Consider the following 21812-nt stretch of genomic DNA (forward strand, 5'->3'; position numbering starts at 1 on the left):
ATATCGATAGCAAGTCTATCCATTTCCTTAATGGCATTGTGTGTCTTGCCCTCCTCGTACATTGTTCTCACATTCCACGTAGCGATCGTAATGGTTGATCTGTGGGGTTTTAAAGAACAGGGATTTCTCTATACGCCAGAACTTGGTACTGAAAACGCTGCTTCCGTTTCCAGGAAAGGGGAACTAGGCTATACTTATTTAATGGTGGCAATACTCGGCATGTTACAATACTTGCCTTGGGTTATTGTAACATTTTATAAGGTATGCTTTCCTAAGGCATACCCACTACACCCTCCAGTATCGCCGCTGCTTGGTCGGAGATTGCTTATTCAGTATATTCGCAACTAATCTTGGTAGCCTGCAGCTTAGCCTGAGCTAAGCCATTGTGGCTTAATCCCATGTGAATAAAATTTTTAATCTGTTTTCTGTTTCTTAGTTACCAATTTTTACGCTGGGTCTTTGATTTCAATACAGGCTAATTATGATACGTATGTTTCTACATTACTTTGTTGTAGCAGTTCTACAAGTTTCTGATGTCTATAGAATGTCTTCTGAAAAATCAATGAGGATCATACAGATCCTGATGATATGCATTTGGATATTTGCCTTAGTTATAAGCGAAATTAATTAAGTGTTTTGATACACCTACTTCTTTTAGTATCTGTCATAATTATTATCATTATCATCAAATGCTTTGGGATAATCTATAAAATATATTGAATAGTGGAATATTGAATTCGCTATGTACAAATTAGAACTACAGACGGAACTCATAGAAGCTACAAAAGCTCTGTATAAAGAAAATAAAGTGTCCATTAAAATGGGAACAAGAATCATAGGAGACTTCACCACAACAAAAGGGCTCCTGCAGGGTTGTTCCACATCTCCAACCCTATTCAAAATATACTTAGAGAAAGCCTTGACTACATGGAAAAGAAAATGCGAAGGCATGGGAGTACCGGTACGGAACGAATACCTATATACGTTTTGCAGACGATCTAGTAGTAATTGCACAAGACCAAGACGACCTCAGCTACATGATGAAAAAACTACAGGAAGAATATACCAAGGCTAACCTAGATATTAACCTCGCGAAAACAGAGTACCTATCTACAAATGAAAAAGACATAGGAGATCTACAGATTGATGACAACGTAACAATCAAAGGAAAGGATAAATTCAAATACCTGGGGTTTATAATCACGAAAAAGGCAACAACAGAGGAAGAAATTACACAAAGATTAGGACAAACAAGAACAGCAATCCGACAACTTAAGTCAGTATGGTGGGATAGACACCTAAATATGAAGTCAAAAACGCAGATTTATAAAACATTAGTGCGAAGTATTATGACATATGGGGCTGAAAATTGGATCATAAACAAGAAAAACAGCAGTAAGATAGTAGCAACAGAGATGGAATGTCTGCGAAGATGCTGCAGAGTAACAAAAATGGATAGGAGAAGTAATGACGAAATAAAGCAAAGAACATCAATAGAAACAGACATACTAACATATATAGAACAAAAAAGCGTAAAGTGGTATGGACATGTAAGAAGAACTAGCGATAGCAGATGGATAAAGAGAATAACCGAATGGAGCCCCATAGGAAGGAAGAAAAGAGGACGACCCCGAAAATCCTGGAGGAACGAAGTAGACGACGCCATGAGTAAGAGAGAACTAAACGATGGAGAATGGAACAACAGAGATGGAAACGGTTGAGCGAGGGAAGGCAGTGAATACTGTAGAATCCCTAAATATATATATGAATTCCCTAGTCTTATGGTTAGAAGGTGTTTTTAAGTATCTCTACCTTTGATAAATCCAGTTTGCCCTTAGGGTACTTCTCTTTGTAGGAAACTATTCTGTTTCTCTTTACTCATGTCTAGCATTGTTTTGCTGACATCTGAGATAAGGAATGGTTCTATAATTGTCGCATGTTATACTAGAATTTACCGATCGCCAGTCTTATGTCATTCTTGAGTATATCTAGTTCTTCATCCATTTCTTCAGAGATTTGATAAACAAATTCTTGATTGTTGAACATCTTTATATAGATCCGGGAATATAATTTCCATGTCTCTGCTATATCTTATCTGTTGGTTTTTAAGATTTCTGTGTGGTCTTCAATGGCCCAAGCTCTAGCTATAAAGTCTCTTATATTGTGATAGTACTGTTTTTTATCAGCCTTGCGTCTTTGTTTTATTTCTTTATTGAGGTTTCTTAAATTAACTTTTTCATTTTACGATATACATCACTTTGACAAAGATTTCTTCTATTCTCAATTATTTTAAAGATTTCATCGATTATCCAGTGTTTCAGTTTCAGAGGATTTTTTTGCACTTCTTGGAAAAGGTCGTCCTTCTTTCTTAGTTCTACCCTCTTTGTCTTTCTCCGGTTGTTGAGCGCTTTAAGTTTGAGCTTAACTTTATGAACTGAAAGTGAACACATTATGGAATAATAAATAAATGCCACATGAACAAAAAAACTATCCGGCAATTACGTTGCAAGATAGCTTTTAAAAGCGGTTCTCAAACTTTTTTGGTATGTAGCGGAAACAGTTATACCTATGTGTATTGTTTAATAATAATCATACAAAAAGGATAGATACAGTCAGAGTTACTGAGTAAATAATAAGTTAGTAACTTATTTTTTATTCCTTATCAACAGTAAGAAGTTGTGGATATTCATCACGAACGATGCAATAAAAACCATTCAGTGTAATTGTTTTAAACAATTTTAAACAAGAAGGGTTTTGAAACCGTAAGCTTATTTTGGTAATAAACGTATCTATCTATCTCTGTATCTATCGCTCTATTTATCTATCTATCTCTATCATGTTTCTCAACAAAAAAATAATAAAAAAAGTTCTTAAAGTGGTCATAAGTGGTGCTTATACCCTCTATATGATATTTATAACAATAAATTTCACCAATATGTGAGTTAAAAAGGTACACTATTTTGGTAATTAGTTCACATATACGACAAAATGCTTTATGTCCACGTAACAGTCAATTTTTTTAAAAACTGCAAGCTATTTTCAAGAGTTTAACTACCTTCTTGTGTTTGAATAAACGCACATGTCACGTCAAAAGGATTCCATGATCACAGACAAGCTTGCATGCAGTATGCAGGAGCACGAAAGTCTCCTCCGCAACATCCTGCAAACTTTTCGGAAGTATCCTCTTCTTCTCTCGTCTCCTCCGCCAAGCGGCGAGCCACCAACGACTGACGCGTCGTCGAAAATGGAGGCGCTTAGCGTCCTCAGTGCTGGTCGCATCGTAGAAGGCGCCACAACCCGTTGACTTTGATGTGATATACAGACATCGCGGAATCTGCGGTCGGACGCGAAAAAGTTTTTGACTTTTTCCCGTAGCGCGCTGTTTCCTTTTTTGCAAAACTTCGAAACAATTTTGGTGAATTTGTGGGAAGTATTTTGTGTGGATTAGAGAGTGATTGTTGTTTGTTTTACAGTGGTCCAAAACTTTTGACAAGTTTTTGAAAGTTTTTCTTGGAGAAAAGTTTAATATTCTAAGTGATTGCTGGTGACACTTTTTTATTTTATGACAGGTTGGTAGTAGTTTTTCTATATGAAGAATCTAGATAATATTTGCATTGATTTTACAAGATGATTGATTTGTTTGAAGACCAATTTAACATTTTTTAAGTCATGTTTTAACAGGCAGTCAACACTTTCCTTTCATACATTAAAATTCTAAATTTCTTTTTATTTTTACATAAAAAGTGTGCTTTTTTGAGAACGGTTTCTAGACTGGTAGCCAAAATTTGTAAATATGTAATTTTTGTAATAAACTTTTATTGGAAAAGGAAAATAACCACTTACTACTTTTCTGGATGTTTTTATTACAAAGGGGAACAGAGGATAAGAATTGAAAATACAATTTAATTACCAGTTAAATTATATCAATATTAACCCCGCGGTGGTAGCGCCTCTTTTGAATAAAAATTTGATAGCGCCGGGTTCACTAGACCCGATATATAAATATAATACATATAAATATATATTTTTGTATATTTTTAAATATTTTCCTAGCCTTTATTAATTAACTATCTATTCGTATTACGTGCCACATTGTACAATGCATAAAGTTGGTCCAGTGTATCAACTCCACCTTTTGTTTTATTATAAAATGTGACAATTTCTGGTTTATATTGATTCCCGGAATCTTCATCAATTATATCGTGATATAGACTAGAGACTAACAAAACATTTTTATTTTGTTTTGGAGTATAATACACAAGGGTAATATGTTTTTGAAAACCAAATACTTAATAGAAGAGGTTTAGGCTTTATATTATTAAACTCCAAACAAATGCCACGTCTATTTTTCCTGATTGTGCCTACATAAGTTAATGTTTGTGTCTTCAAAAGATCATTTATAAGTGGAAACGTTGTCACAAGTAATATTTCGCGACATTCCCGAAATTGGTGTTAACAGACGCTCCACAATACTTTTTGAATGATTTTTTACTCTAAATGGCCCATTTGGTTGCTCACTGACGTAAACATCTAGGTTTTTAGTGTAACACATCTTCGAATCTACTAACATAAATATCTTAAGGCCGGTTTTATTAGGCTTTTTTTGGTTAAGTATTAGCGGAAACTACATCGTCCCCTAAATGCCTCCAATTGTTCATCAAGTCCCAACTGTATAATTAACTGTCTTTGCAATTCGTAACAAATTCATCAAAAAAAATTCTTATCGGAGCAAGTTTATCTATCTAGAGCTTTTCGTATTCCTCGTGTTTCCCTATACTCAAAACGTAACATTCCACAAGAAGCAAAAAACGAAACCTTTCCAAGGACATTGTCAACCAGAACATTTCTACTCCACACCCTTTTCTATCCCACAGTTCTTCAGGATTTAGTCTAGCAACTTTTCAACATCCTGCCAAATATAAAGCCTTTATTTCAGTTTTATCTGTGGGTCGTGCCAATCTTTCTCGGGTGTATGTAACATTTTCAATAAATTTGTTTGTAAATTCATTTATTTTGTATCTAGCATACCGTCGGAAATAAATAAACTCCGGTATTCTGCAGGAGTTTTTACCTGTTTCGCCACTCCTCTAACTGCGGGTAAATAAGTAATTATATTCTTCCACGGGGTTTTCCTCTTGTCGAAGCCAAACTGCGTTTTCACCACACTGTCCCATCTCCAGCAGTAAAACGAGGTATTCGTGTGTTTTTCGGTTCACAACTTTCATCAGAATTGGAAGAAGAAGCATCCTGTTCGGTATTCGATGACTCAGATTGAAGTTCGCAATGGCTGAAGTTGTCGGTCTCTGAACAATCATCTTTCGAATTAATCTCTATTTCACTGTCAGATGGTACTTCTTTCAGTAGACGAAGAAGTCTGGCTTGCTGGGCCTCGAAATCCATTATCTGCAAATAATTATTGTCATAAGTTATAAAATACAATGTAAATAAATTATTCACGTATATAAAATACTAGTTAATCAAGTAAAAAATTACTAACTGATTTGGTAGCGCTGGGTCTCCTGAACCCGACATATCCACTTTACAAAAAACAAAAGATCGTAGTACCATGTACTGTCGGAGAAGATAGAAACAGCTGAATGGTTTTGTTCACAGCGCTGTTGCCAACGAGGTTCTGTGCAGTTAAAGGTAGGTTCGGGTTTCACAGACCCGGCGCTACCACCGCAGGGCTAAAAGGAGGATCATCATGTTATTGTACGATAAAGACACAATTACTTCTTTAAGCGAAAACATATCTTAAGAGGAGAAAAAATTGTTAATATATAACTAACAAATAAAAAAAAGTGATAGAAAACATTGCTGGGATAACAAACGAGTTCAATAAAAAAAATGTATCTATAATTTTAAAAGAAACGGATAGTCATAATCACCATATAGTCTGTAGCATCCTCTGCTAGATAGATGCCTCCCTCAGTTGTTTCCAATGCTCCGAATCTTGTGCCGTATAAATCCAGTTTGCTTGTACTTCTACAGTATGTTTCAACGAAAATTTGACCCCCTTTGAACTCAGAAACTCAGAAAGAAGAATTTCTTCAAAATTTAAGAAAACACGTTAATTTTTATTGGAAGTGGGACGAAATTTAGTGAAATCATAAATAACAAGCAACATCGATTGTTCAATACGTGTTTTTCCGACGTGTGTACTTTAATGTTAAATGGTGAAGTTAATAGACATAATTGTCGTTATTGGAGACGTTGTTAGAAGACGTTATTGATTTGCTGATCACTGACACATTGGAATCTGATAATAATCTTTTAAAAGATGAACTGACTTTCAAACAGAACGGGGCACCCTCACATTATGATATACGAGTAAGACAATTTTTGAATCAACGTTTTCCAGTGCGTTGGATTGGCAATGATATCTGAGTTTTTTTGGAGTACGAGTCTTCATTTTACAATCTTCTTACTTTATTATTTATTTTGTGTTCCTACTAAATGCCCTGCTGAGTTCTATCTCCATTATTGATTAAATCGTTTACGTGTCGAAAACAATATTAAGTTTGTTCTTATGACAACCTCCTTCGCTGAAAGCTTTTGTTAAGTATAAGCGTTAAGTACTTTGTAAGCTGCTTAGTAAGTTTTCGCACTAAAATGTTTTTTATGATTGGTCTGTATTATATCGTGGCAAACCCAAAGTAATAGGGTTTTAAGACGGTTAGAATATGTGTTAAAGCTAGCCCGTATTAGTCGTTTAAACAAGTATATCAAATTACCTTTGTACGCTCAAATGAAGTATAATTATTATCCATTTTAACAAAATTATGGAGTATTTATGAATTTAAAGTATTTTTAAAACAAATACTACCGGTTCTGAACATTATAACATATCTAAGGGAATCAGCAAGTGTGGGAGACTAGGTTTCAAAAACACCGCACAGGCAAAGACTTGTCAGCATCTGAACACGCTATAGGCTAATAGGTCGACTCGAGTTAGGCTACCGGGATGGGCAGCTCACGTATTCTGTTGGTAAAAGAATTATTTTAATTTATTTGAAGGTAGGTACAGTCTGAGAGACCATGCGTCATGACTCAGTTAGAGTTCTGGATACGAATAAAGTTTTTAGAAGTTTTCTGACTACTTTTTCCTACTATTTCCTACTTTTTCCTGATTCTTTAATAAAATAGAATGTTATACCTATAATTTGACTTTTTAAATGCAACTATAGGCCTTTAAAGAGAAGAAAATCGGGGTTATCTAAAGCCCCTTTAGGCCCTTCAAAACGAAAACCACAAAAACCGGGCCCAAACACTTGAGCTCTACAGAGACATAGAGTAGCCCAGATCAGTGGCTTGGGACGTAAGCAAGCAATTTTAGTTACGCGGACGTCACTAGAGTATAACTGGATTAAAGCGCCTCACGCTAGCCTGAATTTTCAATCAATTAGGGTACCATGTTGGGGTTCTATTACTAAGGCTAATAGTGTGCTCCTATCGCGCATCAGGTTACTATAGGAGGGAAAAGGTTGGTCAGGAGCATTAAAGTAATTTTTTAGGTACACGTCAATTTTTAAGTATCTCCTTAAAAAAAATCAAAAGGAATCAAATCAGGTGACCTAGGAGGCCATTGTATTGTTCCTCTTTGACCTATCCACTGATTTGGTTCAGGTAGTTGCGGTCCAAGGCAGCGTAACGTGGAGGAGCGCCATCTTGCTGCCGCCATAAATCATTTCTGTTTGGAAACAATCGATTTAATTCGGGAAATAAGAAGTTTTTAAAAAATTTTAAATATCAAGGACCTGTTAAGGTTTCTTCGAAAAAGTATGGTCCAATTATCCTATTATCTATTATTCTCGCCCAAAAATTAACTTTCTCTGGGTGTTGAGTACGGCACGGTTGCATTTAGTGTGAATTTTCCTCACTGAACCCTTTTTTTAAATAGATCGGTTCTCTGTTATTTTGTTTCATTATAATTTAACAAAATTCCATTCGTTTATCAAAATCATCTTCCATTAGTTCTTGTACTAACTAAACTTACTTTGTAAGGATGCCACTTTTTCTTCTTCAGCTTTCTAAGAACTGGTCCATGTCATTATCTAACGCTACTTGCCGTGAACTGGTATGGGGATTATCTTGAAAGACTAACAGATCCTGTAGTTGTTTGGTAGAAATTGGTTTTTTACTACTTTTAGGGAGATCTTTGACATGTCCTGTTTTTCTGAATTTCTGTTTAATTTTCCTTACAGTGGATTGTGAAATTGGTTCTTGGTTGGGCTATTTATTATTAAAAAACGTACATACTTTTTTCTGCGTACGTGTTTTATCTCCACAACCAATAATTATTAGAATTTAAATTCTTTGCGTTTCAGTCAGCTTCATGTTGATAGATATAAAGACTTTTTGAATACGTCTACTACAATAATACTATTAATTACTTAACAAAAAGTTAATTAAGTTATAGTTCCATTAATCCATCCAAGTTTAAGTAGTAACAGTGCTTACGGAACAACGAATTTATTTCTTTCATTTTTACCATACTGTATATATATATATATATATATATATATATATATATATATATATATATATATATATATATATATATATATATATATATATTCTCAGTTCTTAAATCGTTTTACATAATTTCCATTAAAAGTAGATAAATATAAATCTACATAAAAATATTTTCTAAACTATTTGTAATATCTATGCTAAAATTTATAAATAGTTTTCATTCAAGAGTTCAAAAGAATCCAAAACGATTATTAAGTGTCGTACATTTTAAAAAAATGCCAAACGTTTTATCAGTTCTTTAGCGAAACAGCAAAATTGTCGCGCAAAAAACTGTCGAGCGGATAAAAAATTGTTCAACTTTATTTATGTCAAAGTTACGTTTGTGCATCAGGGGATTTTAAAAGTATTATTTTTCGGTTATATATATGATGTTACACTAGACTATGCATTAGACTTATCTCTGAAAATATGATATTTAAACTCGGAAAATTTGTACTTTCGTGTAACTGCAGCTGATCTACACGTTTAAAATATTTACGGCTCTCTATCATTTCAGTTTTATCGGCTGTCTACCGATCACAAAGATTTACGACAATAACATTAAAAATGTTTTATTCAAAAATAAATATATTTCAAGTTTATGTTCCTATTTAAGATAAAATAAAAGAAGAACTGAAGCATTTTTACAATATATAAGAATTTTATTGTAACTTTCAGACTGGGAATTCAAAACGAAAGAAATAAAAGAATTGCTCATTTCTGCCATAATCGCGATAACATACAGTGCTAGTCAATAATCCATTCCCATCCCTCGTATCTTTTGAACGGTTATACTTATAATAGTGACATTTGGAGGGAGGTAATAAACAGATATAGGCTTCTTAACTAGTCATATGTCATTATTAATAGTGACAGATGACGTTACAGCGCTGGTGTGACAGATAATTTTAAATAGGACCTAATGCAAGTGATACCTCGTTTGAAAGGTATTGAAAATACCTATTCAACCACATTAAATTTGAGTTTAAGCCCATTTTAATAAATAAATTAAATAAATACTAAAATTGTAGTTTCGCATTTAATTAATAAATATTAAAACCTCCGCCTCTGGTTACTTGTCAAAAAGTTGACGTTTTTCAATTCTCTAATGATTTTTACGTCAACGTCAACTTTTTTGACAATTAACCAGGGGTGAACGTTAGAATATTTATTAATTTAATGCAGAACTACAATTATTTTAATATACCTATTCAATAATACTAATTATGTTTGGATTTAAGATGATTTTGACGAATAAATTAAAAATTAAATAAAATAAAAATTCTAACGTCTTTCTTTGGTTATTTGTCAAAAATTGACGTTTAATTGTTGAAATTTAATTATTTTGAATAGGGATGTGGCGTCTGTGGGACAATGGGGTTAAAAATATTGCATACGATGATATCACTGATTTTGTCGAAACTGCCAATGCCAGTGACAGTGTAAATGTAAATTCTGAATTTGAATGCTGAAAAACAGCAAGTTAATTCAATTTGTACAAAAATTTACATAAGAAATTCGTTTTCGATGAAAAACTGTTGGTACAAGCAAGTTTTGGTGTAAGAGAAATTCCACTTTTTGTTGTCATTTTAGAGGTTATCATATGTCACAATCAGATGAACCGTTCAGGAGCTGTGAAAATTTCTGGTCATTTTGTATTTTGCAACTTAAATTTTTTATTGAGATCAATTTTGGTCTCAGGGTAACCTTCGATAAATAATCCTATAACTAAAAATAAAAGGAATGATATAGGGCAGACGAGATCACGTTAGACACAGATGGCGTGGCTAAGAAACCACCTTAACTTTTGTTAGAAAATAGCACCTGAAGAGCAAGATAATATATCAGTTTCCAGTTTCTACAAATCTTTCGTTTAATAAAAATACAAGATATCATTATGTAAATAATTATCAAAAATATATTTATCTAATAATTCTACAGAACAATAAAACACTGAAAACTTTGTTTTCAAAACTTCCACAAAATTTATTTTAACTTCTTATCACTACAGCTGTTTCGGCTAATTGCCTTTCTCAAGTGATCTCTTTTTGGCTTGGGTTTACACTTTATAGTCTCTAATGAAATAGGTTGAGGAGGGGAGAACTGTTTGTCTCAAGCTGGTCATTCAGAATTATATCTGTGTTTTTTAATTTGTTTATTTCCATAGATTCTAACAAAGATAGCTTAAGGCCTTTATTTTGAATGTGTAGAATTTTAAATTCGTCATTAAACGAATGATTATGATCTAGAAGGTGAAGTGCGTATGTAGAATCTGTTTTTCTGTTATTGAAAGCCCTTTTATGTTCTGCTATTCGTTTATTAAAATTTCTACCTGTTTGACCAATGTAAGTTTTTGGGCAGTCGCCACATTTAAGTTTGTACACACCACTGTGTAAGTGTTTTTTATGTTGGCTCTTGTTGTTTTTAATATATTTGCCTAGGTTGTTATTTGTTCTGAAAGCTTGTGTTATTCCTTTCTTTTTTATGTGTTTGGCTATTTTTGTTGATATTTTTCCTGTATATGTAATCGAGCAGAAGGTACAGGGTTTTTTCTCTGGTGGTGGAAATACTAAGTTCAGGGCTTTCTTGTGTAGTTTTTTATTTCAAATTTTATTAATTGTTTGTTCGTTGTATCCATTGTTTACTGCTATTTGCTTAATGATATTTAATTCTGTCTCAAAATTGTATTTTGACATAGGAATTGCTGTTAATCTATGTAACATACTATGATAGGCTGCCAGTTTATGTTGTGTGGGATGGGATGATGAATTGTGAATAGTCGTGTCAGTATGAGTAGGTTTATGAAATATGGAGAAGTCATGTTTTTTTTTAAGTTTGGTAATTTTTAAATCTAAAAAATTTATGGATTGATTTTGTTCTGTTTCTATTGTAAATTGTAAAGCCCTGAACTTAGTATTTCCACCACCAGAGAAAAAACCCAGTACCTTCTGCTCGATTACATATACAGGCAAAATATCAACAAAAATAGCCAAACACATAAAAAAGAAAGGAATAACACCAGCTTTCAGAACAAATAACAACCTAGGCAAATATATTAAAAACAACAAGAGCCAACATAAAAAACACTTACACAGTGGTGTGTACAAACTTAAATGTGGCGACTGCCCAAAAACTTACATTGGTCAAACAGGTAGAAATTTTAATAAACGAATAGCAGAACATAAAAGGGCTTTCAATAACAGAAAAACAGATTCTACATACGCACTTCACCTTCTAGATCATAATCATTCGTTTAATGACGAATTTAAAATTCTACACATTCAAAATAAAGGCCTTAAGCTATCTTTGTTAGAATCTATGGAAATAAACAAATTAAAAAACACAGATATAATTCTGAATGACCAGCTTGAGACAAGCAGTTCTCCCCTCCTCAACCTATTTCATTAGAGACTATAAAGTGTAAACCCAAGCCAAAAAGAGATCACTTGAGAAAGGCAATTAGCCGAAACAGCTGTAGTGATAAGAAGTTAAAATAAATTTTGTGGAAGTTTTGAAAACAAAGTTTTCAGTGTTTTATTGTTACATAAAATGAATTTCCATCAAGTAACGGTCGAATCCATCAATTAATTCTACAGAATCTTCATATTCCATATGTCAATAATCAAATACCTACCACTTACAACTATATCACAGTTTAATGCTTAAAAGAGTTTCTTAAAAGAGAATTCTTTTTAAAGCCATATACTGTAACTGTATATTCAAACCGATACTTATTAGACGTATTTCACACCTTATCTATACCACTAATGTTTCAATATCCTACAAATTGAACCGCCTTTATCCACCATACACTTATATTAATCCGTCCTTTCCTACTTCCGTACAAATATCTCTTTGAAGTTGAAAGCGAGTGGTATTCACACCCCACAATCCTTAATAGTAGCGCCTGTCTAATTGCGAAATCACACAATACTAAGAAAAGTCTATCCAGCTTTCCAGATTGATAGGTAATTCGGTAGTTTCAATATATTTTAATATCAATTTAGTAGTCATACAGGGTAACATTTTGAAAACTTTAAATATAAAATATTTATAATTATGATTTGCAAATTTGGACCTTTTATATGTTTAACTGATTTAGTATGCTTTAGGCTTAATTTTCCAAAAACAAATTTTTCCCCAATTCAACCACGTCATCATTAATTTTCATGGTTTAATTTTGAAAATCCATTACTACATGGTTTTCCGATAACTCGTCTACACCTACTATCATATCATGCGACATATTATGACGTTAATGAAACTTTAAATAACTTTTATGATAAGATTTTTTCTGTGTTTAATAAGTATATTCCAGTTTACAAAAACTTTAGCCATAAATACCCACCCTGGTTCGATGCTGATATCATTCACAACATCAAATTAAAAGCAAAGTTTAGAAAAAAGTTTAAACGATTCAAAAATCAGTGTGATTTGCTTGAGTTTCGACGGTTAAGACACCTTGTCTAATCAAAAATCAGTTTGGCCTACAATGTATATGTCGAGAATATCCAAATTGCTTTATCCATCAACCCCAAGAAGTTTTGGTCGTACGTAAATTCGAAAAATAATAGTTCAAGAATTCCTGGTGTGATGAAATATAATGACATTACTACTTCCGACCCACAAAATATTGTGAATATGTTTGCAGAATTTTTCAAGAGTGTTTTTCTGTCATCAGATATTAATTTCAAGGTTAACTCTTCCTCAATTAACGCAGATTACTTAAATTTTTATCCTATTTTAGAGTCTGAGATAATTTTGGCTAGTTAGAAATTGAAAGACAAAATGACGTGTGGACCTGATAATATTCCATCCTTTTTGGTTAAGGATTGCATAGGTGCCTTAACTGTGCCACTATTAAAAATTTTTAATTTATGTCTTCTTAACAACGAATATCCGAGTCTCTGGAAGGAGTCAAAAGTGTGCCAAATATTCAAAACTGGTGAAAAGGGTCAGGTAGAAAACTACAGACCAATTTCCATTATTTGCAATCTATCGAAAGTCTTTGAAATAGTTTTGTATAATCGTATTTACTCACGCACTCGTAATCAGCTGTCTCAATATCAACATGGTTTTCTCTCCAACCGGTTCACTGTGACAAACTTATTAATGGTCACACAATATATCTCAGCGGCCCTAGATAATAGAAGTCAAGTTGACGTCATATATACTGACTTTACGAAGGCGTTCGACAGAATTCACCACGGCGTATTACTTTCTAAATTGTGTCTCTTTGGTCTTTCTGAGGATGCCGTGACTTTTATGAGGTCTTACTTGTCAAATAGAACGCAGTTTGTTGCTTATAAGCTTATAATGGTTACAAATCGGAAAAGTACCTAGCTGCTTCAGGGGTTCCACAAGGCTCTAATCTAGGTCCATTATTGTTCTTGTTATTTATTAACGATCTGTGTGAATCAATTTCTGCACCATGTTTATGTTATGCCGATGATTTAAAGATTTATTCATTGATAAGCGACCTTAATGATTGTCATTTTTTGCAGAGTGAACTGAATCGTGTACATGAGTGGTGTAATGCAAATCATTTGAATCTTAATGCCAATAAGTGCAAAGTAGTTAGTTATTCTAGGAAACAGTCTAATTTATACCATCCTTATATTATCAACGGCAATGAACTTGAACGTTTAAATAAAATTAAAGACCTTGGAGTTACATTTGATTATAACCTCACCTTTGTTGAACATGTAAATTTAAAGGTTAAAGAAGCACTTAAATCTTATGGATTCATAATTAGAAATAGTCGAAATCTCACTAATACTAAGGCAATTAAATTACTTTATTACACTTTTGTACGCTGTAAACTGGAATATGCCTCTGTCATTTGGTCACCTTTTTATGATGTACATATCCAACTTATAGAGCAGGTGCAGCGTAAATTTTTAAAATTTTTGTCTTTCAAAATTAACGGCATATATCCCAAGATAGGCATCAGCAATAGTGCGTTGTGTAGCGGTTTGGACGTAGTATCATTAGAATCTAGACGAATTAATGCCTCCCTAATATTCCTGTACAAGCTACTACATAATCTCATTGACTGCCCTGATATTCTTCGACAAATAAATTTTAACGTTCCATCTTATCCAGTGAGAAATTCGATTACGTTCAGAAATACACAAGCTAGAACTAATCTTATGTTAAATTCTCCTCTATTTCTCATGTGAAACTATTATAATTCCTTAAGTGCTTACTGCGATATATTTTACTGCAGTTTAAAGCAGCTTACTAGGATGGCTGAGATCTACCTAGGTGATTGAGTAGTTTCTTTATGTTAAGGTAAAATACTTGAAAAATGTGTTTTTTAGTTAGTACTTATGAATTATTAATATATCATTTAACTTTAGTATTGTATTTTGTCCTATAAATGGATTCTGTTGGATAATAAACGCTATTATTATTATTATTATTATTATTATTATTATTATTATTATTATATTAGGCATCTATATATCTATCTATCCAGCCCTTGCTGTCCAATTTTGGACATAGGCGTCTTCCTTCTTCCACGTCTCTCTCTTGTAGGTAGTTTGTATCTACTTCAGGGCCTGCGTGTTTCTTTAAGTTATCTGACCATCTCATATTTGTGGCCTTCCTCTTTTTTATTTGTAACTATATTGTCTCCAGTTTATAATCATCTTATTCCATCTGTCGTCTTTCTGTCTTATGAAATGTCCAGCGAACTTCCACTTAAGTTTTGCTATCTGCGTTAATACATCGGTCACTTTTCGAGTGATGATCACAAAGTGTCGGTCACAAAAGTGACCGATATATTAGGCATGATCAAAATATTGTAGTGAAAAATAATTTTTCCCAGTCGTACCTTAATTCATGTGCCTTTATTTATCATTGCCAATGTTCGTCTGTTCTCGCCCACTTAATTCATTTATAGGTGTTTTGTAAATTAAATTTGTCAAATTTTTCTTCTTCTTGATGTGCATATCCGTTACGAATGGTGGCGATCATCACGGCAATCTTTATCTTATCTGCAGCAGCGCGGCAAAGCTCCACAGATGTTGTATTGAACCAGATTCTGAGGTTCTTTAACCAACATGTTCTTCTTCTTCCCGGACCTCGTTTTCCAAATATTTTTCCTTGCAGGATGGCTTGAAGGAGAGCATATCTGGATTCATTTCGCATAATATGTCCGAAGAACTGTAACTTTCGAGATTTGATGGTGGTCAGTATCTACCTCTCGGTTCTTATGCATTCTTCTGAGGACCTCCCTATTGGTAACTCGGTCAGTTCACGAGATCTTAAGCATTCTCCGATATAGCCACATCTCAAATGCTTCCAGTTTTCTGCACATATCTTCTTTCAAGGTCAACGATTTAACACCATAAAAAAGGACAGAGAAGACATAGCACCGCAACATTATTACTTTTAGAGAGAGAGGTTGAGAGAGTATCAAGAGAGAGGTTGTGTGTGTCATCTGCATATTTGATGTTGTTTAGCCGGTAACCATTTAGTAGAATACCTTTTTCAGTTTCGTGCAAAGCTTCGATAAATATTCTTTCAGATTACAGATTGAAGATTAGAGGGGACAAACTACAGCCTTGCCTCACTCCACGCATGATTTTCACATAGTCAGTGTGTTCACCTTCAACTCTGAGATTTGCTGTGTGATTCCAGTAAAGATTTCTAATGATCTTGGTTGTTAATTCATGTTTCTTTTAGTATTTGCATCATCTTGGCGTGCTGTACTCGATCAAACGCTTTTTCGTAATCAACCAGACATGCGTATACGTCGCAGTTGACGTCTCTGCATATCTGGAATAAGACTTGTACTGAGAACAGAGCCTCTCTAGTACCAACAGCATTTGTGAACCCGAACTGGTTGGGGGAAATTTGACATTCACACAGTTTGTAGATTCTCTTATGAATTCTGAATTAACTTCTATTTTCTATTTACGATATTTTAGATCCGGAGTTTATCAAAATTTTTATGGGTGTTTCACTCACAAAACTTAAATTTGATCCATTTTCTTTTTCCTTATGTCCTGCCAGTTTTATAAATTCCTTTGGATGATAAAAAATTCCAGTTTGCTTCTTTGTTTTTAGTGAGCGCGTTCGTGAAAACTCTCATGTTGTATTTCTGCTGTCATCACATTGTCTTTCTTTCACATGCTTTTCTACTTGCGTCTTATTTACTTCTCTTGGCCTTTCTGAGTTATATCTATTGTCCCGAAAACCTTGTTCATTTATTTATCTGTAATTGTTATTTTCTCTTAAATTTGTATACGTATTTTTATTACGATCTTCCCTAAATCTGTCTTTGTTCCATTGTTGGTTCCTTGGTTTGTAATTCTCTCTTCTGTTTTCTCTATTCAAATATTCTTGCCTAGGGATAAAATCTCTTTGTGGCCGTTCTTGATGATAATTCTGTCCCCTCTCTTTGCAATCCTGCGTTACTTGAGTTCTAGCTTTTCTGTCTCGTAGACGCAATTCTCTTTTTTGTAAGAATTAACAAAGACTATCAATATCTTTATAATTTTGTAACGTAATATTACGATCTTCTAAAGTTTCCTCGAAATGTCTGGCAAATAGTTCTACCAATTGTTCTGATGAATAATTATATTAAAAATGTTTGGCGTTGTTGTAGATCTGTAATGCATAGCTTTTTTCTGATATTTATTTTTGTCATTATATCTTCCGTTCTGCAGTTCCTTGTTAATTTCCAGTTGCTGGATTTTAACCAAAAAAAATTAAAAAATCTTTTTTCAAAATTTTCCCAACTATTAAATTCCTCTTCTTTACTATCAAATCATAGGCTCGCTTTAGCTTTGAGATGGTTTCTGATAGATTCTTTACACGCTTCGAAATTTTCCGCATATTGTATTTTTTTTTTAATTTTGATAAATGGAACCGGGTGTGTTTTTCTCACATCCTCGCCAAATTGGATTTTCACGTCACCTGTACCATGAATGACTATTTCCCTTCTTTCTCCGAATTTTTGTTGAGTCTTGATATCTGCAATTTGTTTTGCTTAACTTTTTCTTCTATCTCTCGCTAGTCTTCTTGTATCGCGTTTTCAAATTTAAATTCTAATTCCTTAAACTTTCTTTAATTTGATCTTTCATTTTCATTTTTTGTTTTTTCATCTCTTTCTTCATAATTTTCAAACATCCTTTTATTTCCTTTTTATACTTTTCTATACGTTCCTCCATTTTTCTGTTGTTCTCTTCCAAGGCTTGTTTTGTCTCCTGGTGATCTTTTTCTATTGCTTGTTTTGTTTCCTGTTTATTTTCTTTCATGGTTTGTTTTGTTTCATCCATTTTCTTTGATGTTTCTTGTTGATATAATTGCATCAGTTGTAAAATCTTCTATTTAAATGGGAATAAGCCACAATTAAAGGTTAAAGTAAGTTTATTATAAGAAATTATTATTATAAAAAAATAGCTTCAGTAAAATATTCTCTATTTCTGATAATTTCTAACTTTCTGTCTCTACCATTGTTGTTTCTTCTTGATCTACAGTTTCTTATTGTCTTGCGTTTTCCTTGCTTTTATTCCTTGTACTATACATTTTGTTTTTAACTTTTCTTCTTCCCCGCCAAATACGAAACTTATATTTTATGAAATCTCCCCGCCAGATGTAAAAACTTTCTCGAAAAAAAAATTCCTCGATTTGTTGCACATACAATAAATTTTTCACTCACAGAAATATGAATTGTCAAAAAATAAAAATGTTTATAAATTGCTATCAAATGTCAATAAAACTGTTATATAAAGTTGTTAAAAATTGTAAATATCAATAAAAATCAAATATAGAAATGGAATATATCGACATTTTTTTCACTCGACCAATAAATTCTTAACCATCTCTAAATTTCTTTTCCAATTGCTTTCCTTTTCAAATGCAACTAATATTTTTGGATTGCCACACACGTTTAGACGACAATTATTATGATTTGCAAATTTGGACCTTTTATATGTTAAATGGCTGTAATATGCCTTAGGCTTAATTGTGCAAAAACACAAATTAATCTTAATTAAAATTTGATCTCAGGGCTCCCTTTATCGTTAATTATAATAAGTGGCTTCAAAGTATTCTTTAAGCAGTTGCCTTTGAGGAAAGGATGGACAATAGGAAAATAAATTAAACCCAATAATTTTGTGATACTAAACTAATAAATAATTTATTAAAACAGAATAAAAAGATATAATAAATATATATATTTTTTTTTATTTCAACTTTAACGTGCTCGGCTACTATGGCCACTTACACAGGTACTATAACATGAATTTTCATTACACAAACATTTACATTAAGAATATGTTACAATAATACGGAATGATAATAATATGTTATACAATGTCTAAATTAAAATCTAATTATATTTTTTGATATAAGTGTTCATCTCTAAGGAATTGTAGCACAGCTTTTATTTGGTCAGGGTTGTTTAGGATATCTCGTACTTCACTTTTGAGTTTGTATTGTAATCTTCTGGCCAAATGTTGATGGCATTCAGTGAGAATATGTTTGATTGTCAAATATGATTGGCAGATTTGACAGGAGGGACGGATGCTAGAGGACATTAGGTAGCCGTGTGTGAGTTTTGAATGTCCTATCCGAAGTCGTCTTATCACAATGAGATCTCGTCTTGAGAGGGCTGAATAGTCAAATGTAGGCTGACTGGTTATTGACGGTTGTATTTCGTGTAAGATCGAACGGTTAGAGTTCCAATGCTGCTGCCAAAGGAGTCTGGTTCTTCTTTTAATATATGATTTTAGGTCCTTACAAATTTGAATTTTATCGGTGATTTCAGGTGATGCTGTAGCAAGTTTAGCATAGTGATCTGCAGTTTCATTGCCTTCTATACCAATATGTGATGGCAGCCAGATTATGGTAACTGTTATGTTTTGGGACAAGATAATTTGGTAAGAGTCTAGGATCTTTTGGACGATTGGATGATCAGTAAATATATTTTTGATAGAATAGATTGATACTAAAGAATCTGTGCATATGGCAACCTGCTTATTAGGTGGAGATATATGGTTAAAAGCTTGCAATATACTAAATAATTCGCCAGTATGAACGCTGCTGATGGCTGGTATAAGTGATGACTTAATTAGTGAATGAGAGGTTGTAACAGAGCAGCCTACTCCTGTGTCATTTTTTGAGGCATCCGTGTATAATATTAGGTCGTATTTATTTGTATCTATAATGTCTTTAAATGCATTTATAATGATCTCTTTCGGATGTTTATTTTTATCGAAGTTGGTGAGCGAGGTGTTAAATTTGGGCGTGGACATGATCCAAGGAGGAGATGGAGGGAGATAAAGAGGAAGGGTATGTGAAAGAGAGATATCATTAAGTGTCTGTGCTAAAATTAGTGGAATAGGTTTTATTGGTGGTAAGAAATTGGTATTGTGTAAATTATACGTGGACATTACAAATAAGGGATGCACTGGATTAGAGGGGTTAGCTGATACCGATGCTGCAATAGAGAGTAGCAGTTGTTTTCGTCTTATACAAAGAGGAGGTTCGTTAGCTTCGCAATAAAGATTATCTACAGGACTAGATCGAAAAGCGCCAATACAAAGACGAAGGGCTGTGTTGTGAATTGAGTTTAGAAGGTTAATATATGTTTTGGAGGCGGATATATATATATATATATATATATATATATATATATATATATATATATATATATATATATATATATATATATATATATATATATATATATATGTGACAACCATAATCTAGCTTGGAGCGTATTAGTGATCTGTATATTTTAAGAAGTGAGTTTTCGTCAGATCCCCAATAATGATGTGATAGAGTTTTTATTATGTTTAGTCTTATGCTCGTTTCTCTTTTTATTGCAAATATATGTTGCTTCCAAGTTAGTCGTGAGTCAAACGTTAATCCGAGAATTTTGCATTGTTTAACAACAGGAAGAGGGACATTGTTGATCAAAATAAGTGGAGATGGAGAAGGGGGACGTCTACTAAAGTTTATAATTTTAGATTTTACATTGGATAAAGATAACCCCATGTCACTAGTTGTTTTTAAAAGTGTGTCAACAGCAGTTTGAATAAGCTTCGAGGTGGTAGAAGAGTTTTGTCCATGACAGTAAATTACTAAGTCATCAGCATACATGATATGTTTAATAGGGGAAATGAGGTGAGAGCATAAATCACTTATTGCTAGATTAAAAAGTGTAGGACTTAGTACCGATCCCTGAGGTACGCCATCAGTTTGAGTATAAGTAGAAGATAAAATACCGTTAACAGAGACTCTGAACGATCTAGAAGATAGAAAATTTCGTATGAAGTTAAATATATTACCATTAATATTAAGAAGGATAAGTTTGTTTAATATATATTGCCTACTTATAGTGTCAAAAGCACCTTCAATATCAAATATGGCAGCTACGACTTCTTGTCTTTTGTTTAAGGCCTCTGATATATGAGTTTGGAGGATTACAAGGTTGTCTTGGGTTGAACGGTTCTGACGAAATCCTGACTGTTCACTAGCAAATATCTTATGTTTTTCAATGAACCATAGGAGTCTTTTATTAATTATTTTTTCGAATATTTTGCACATCGTACAAATTAGTGATATAGGTCTATAAGAGTTGGCCAAGGAACGTTCTAGGTTAGGCGTTTTAATAGGTATTACGATAGAGTTTTGCCATTGATTGGGAAATTGGTTAGATGACCAGATTAAATTATACATCTCATGTATTTTGAGTAGGCTACAGTTTGAGAGCTTTTTGATTAATATGTAAGGAATGTCGTCAGGACCAGCGGCATTGTTTTTACAAGTTTGAATAACTGATACTAGTTCTTCAAAAAGAAAGGGAGAATTAAGATGTGTGATGTCCATTATTGTTTCGGGTGAGGAACAGGGTGGGGCGTTAGGTAATGGTTTTCGTAAGGAGGCATCTATTTTACTTTTGAATTTAGTGTCGAAGTGCGTTGCTAGGGTTTCACCGATTTCTTGATTGTCAGTGATTGTAGTGTTATTTACAGCAATACTAGAGATTTTGAGGTTGGTGTTGTTTCCTTGGATTTGCCTAATCTTTTTCCAGAGGTCCGCCGGATTGGTGTTTGAATTAATAGAGGATACATATTCTCTCCAAGATGATTTTTTACTTTGTTTTATAATAAATCGGGCTTTGGCTCTGGTTTTCTTTAGTTCAATAAGATTCTCCAGATTTTTGTTTTTACGGTAATTTTTAAGAGCTAATTTTTGTTGTTCTGTTGCAGTTTGGCAAGATGTATTCCACCAAGGTACTGCCTTTCTTTTATGGGAAATACTATTTTTGCCTATGT

At 33.2% G+C, this 21812-nt stretch overlaps 1 protein-coding gene across 1 annotated transcript in view; it reads left to right on the forward strand.

Annotated features, from left to right (window-relative positions):
• Nucleotides 1-3310: 3310 nt before the first annotated feature.
• Nucleotides 3311-21812, forward strand: part of FMRFaR (FMRFamide Receptor) — a 694226-nt gene continuing 675724 nt past the window's right edge. The window contains exon 1 of the mRNA XM_072527842.1: nucleotides 3311-3569. The gene's annotated coding sequence lies outside the window, so the exon portion shown is untranslated. The remainder of the gene's footprint in view (nucleotides 3570-21812) is intronic.

This window comes from Diabrotica undecimpunctata, chromosome 4 (assembly GCF_040954645.1).
Source record: "Diabrotica undecimpunctata isolate CICGRU chromosome 4, icDiaUnde3, whole genome shotgun sequence".
Taxonomy (NCBI): domain Eukaryota; kingdom Metazoa; phylum Arthropoda; class Insecta; order Coleoptera; family Chrysomelidae; genus Diabrotica; species Diabrotica undecimpunctata.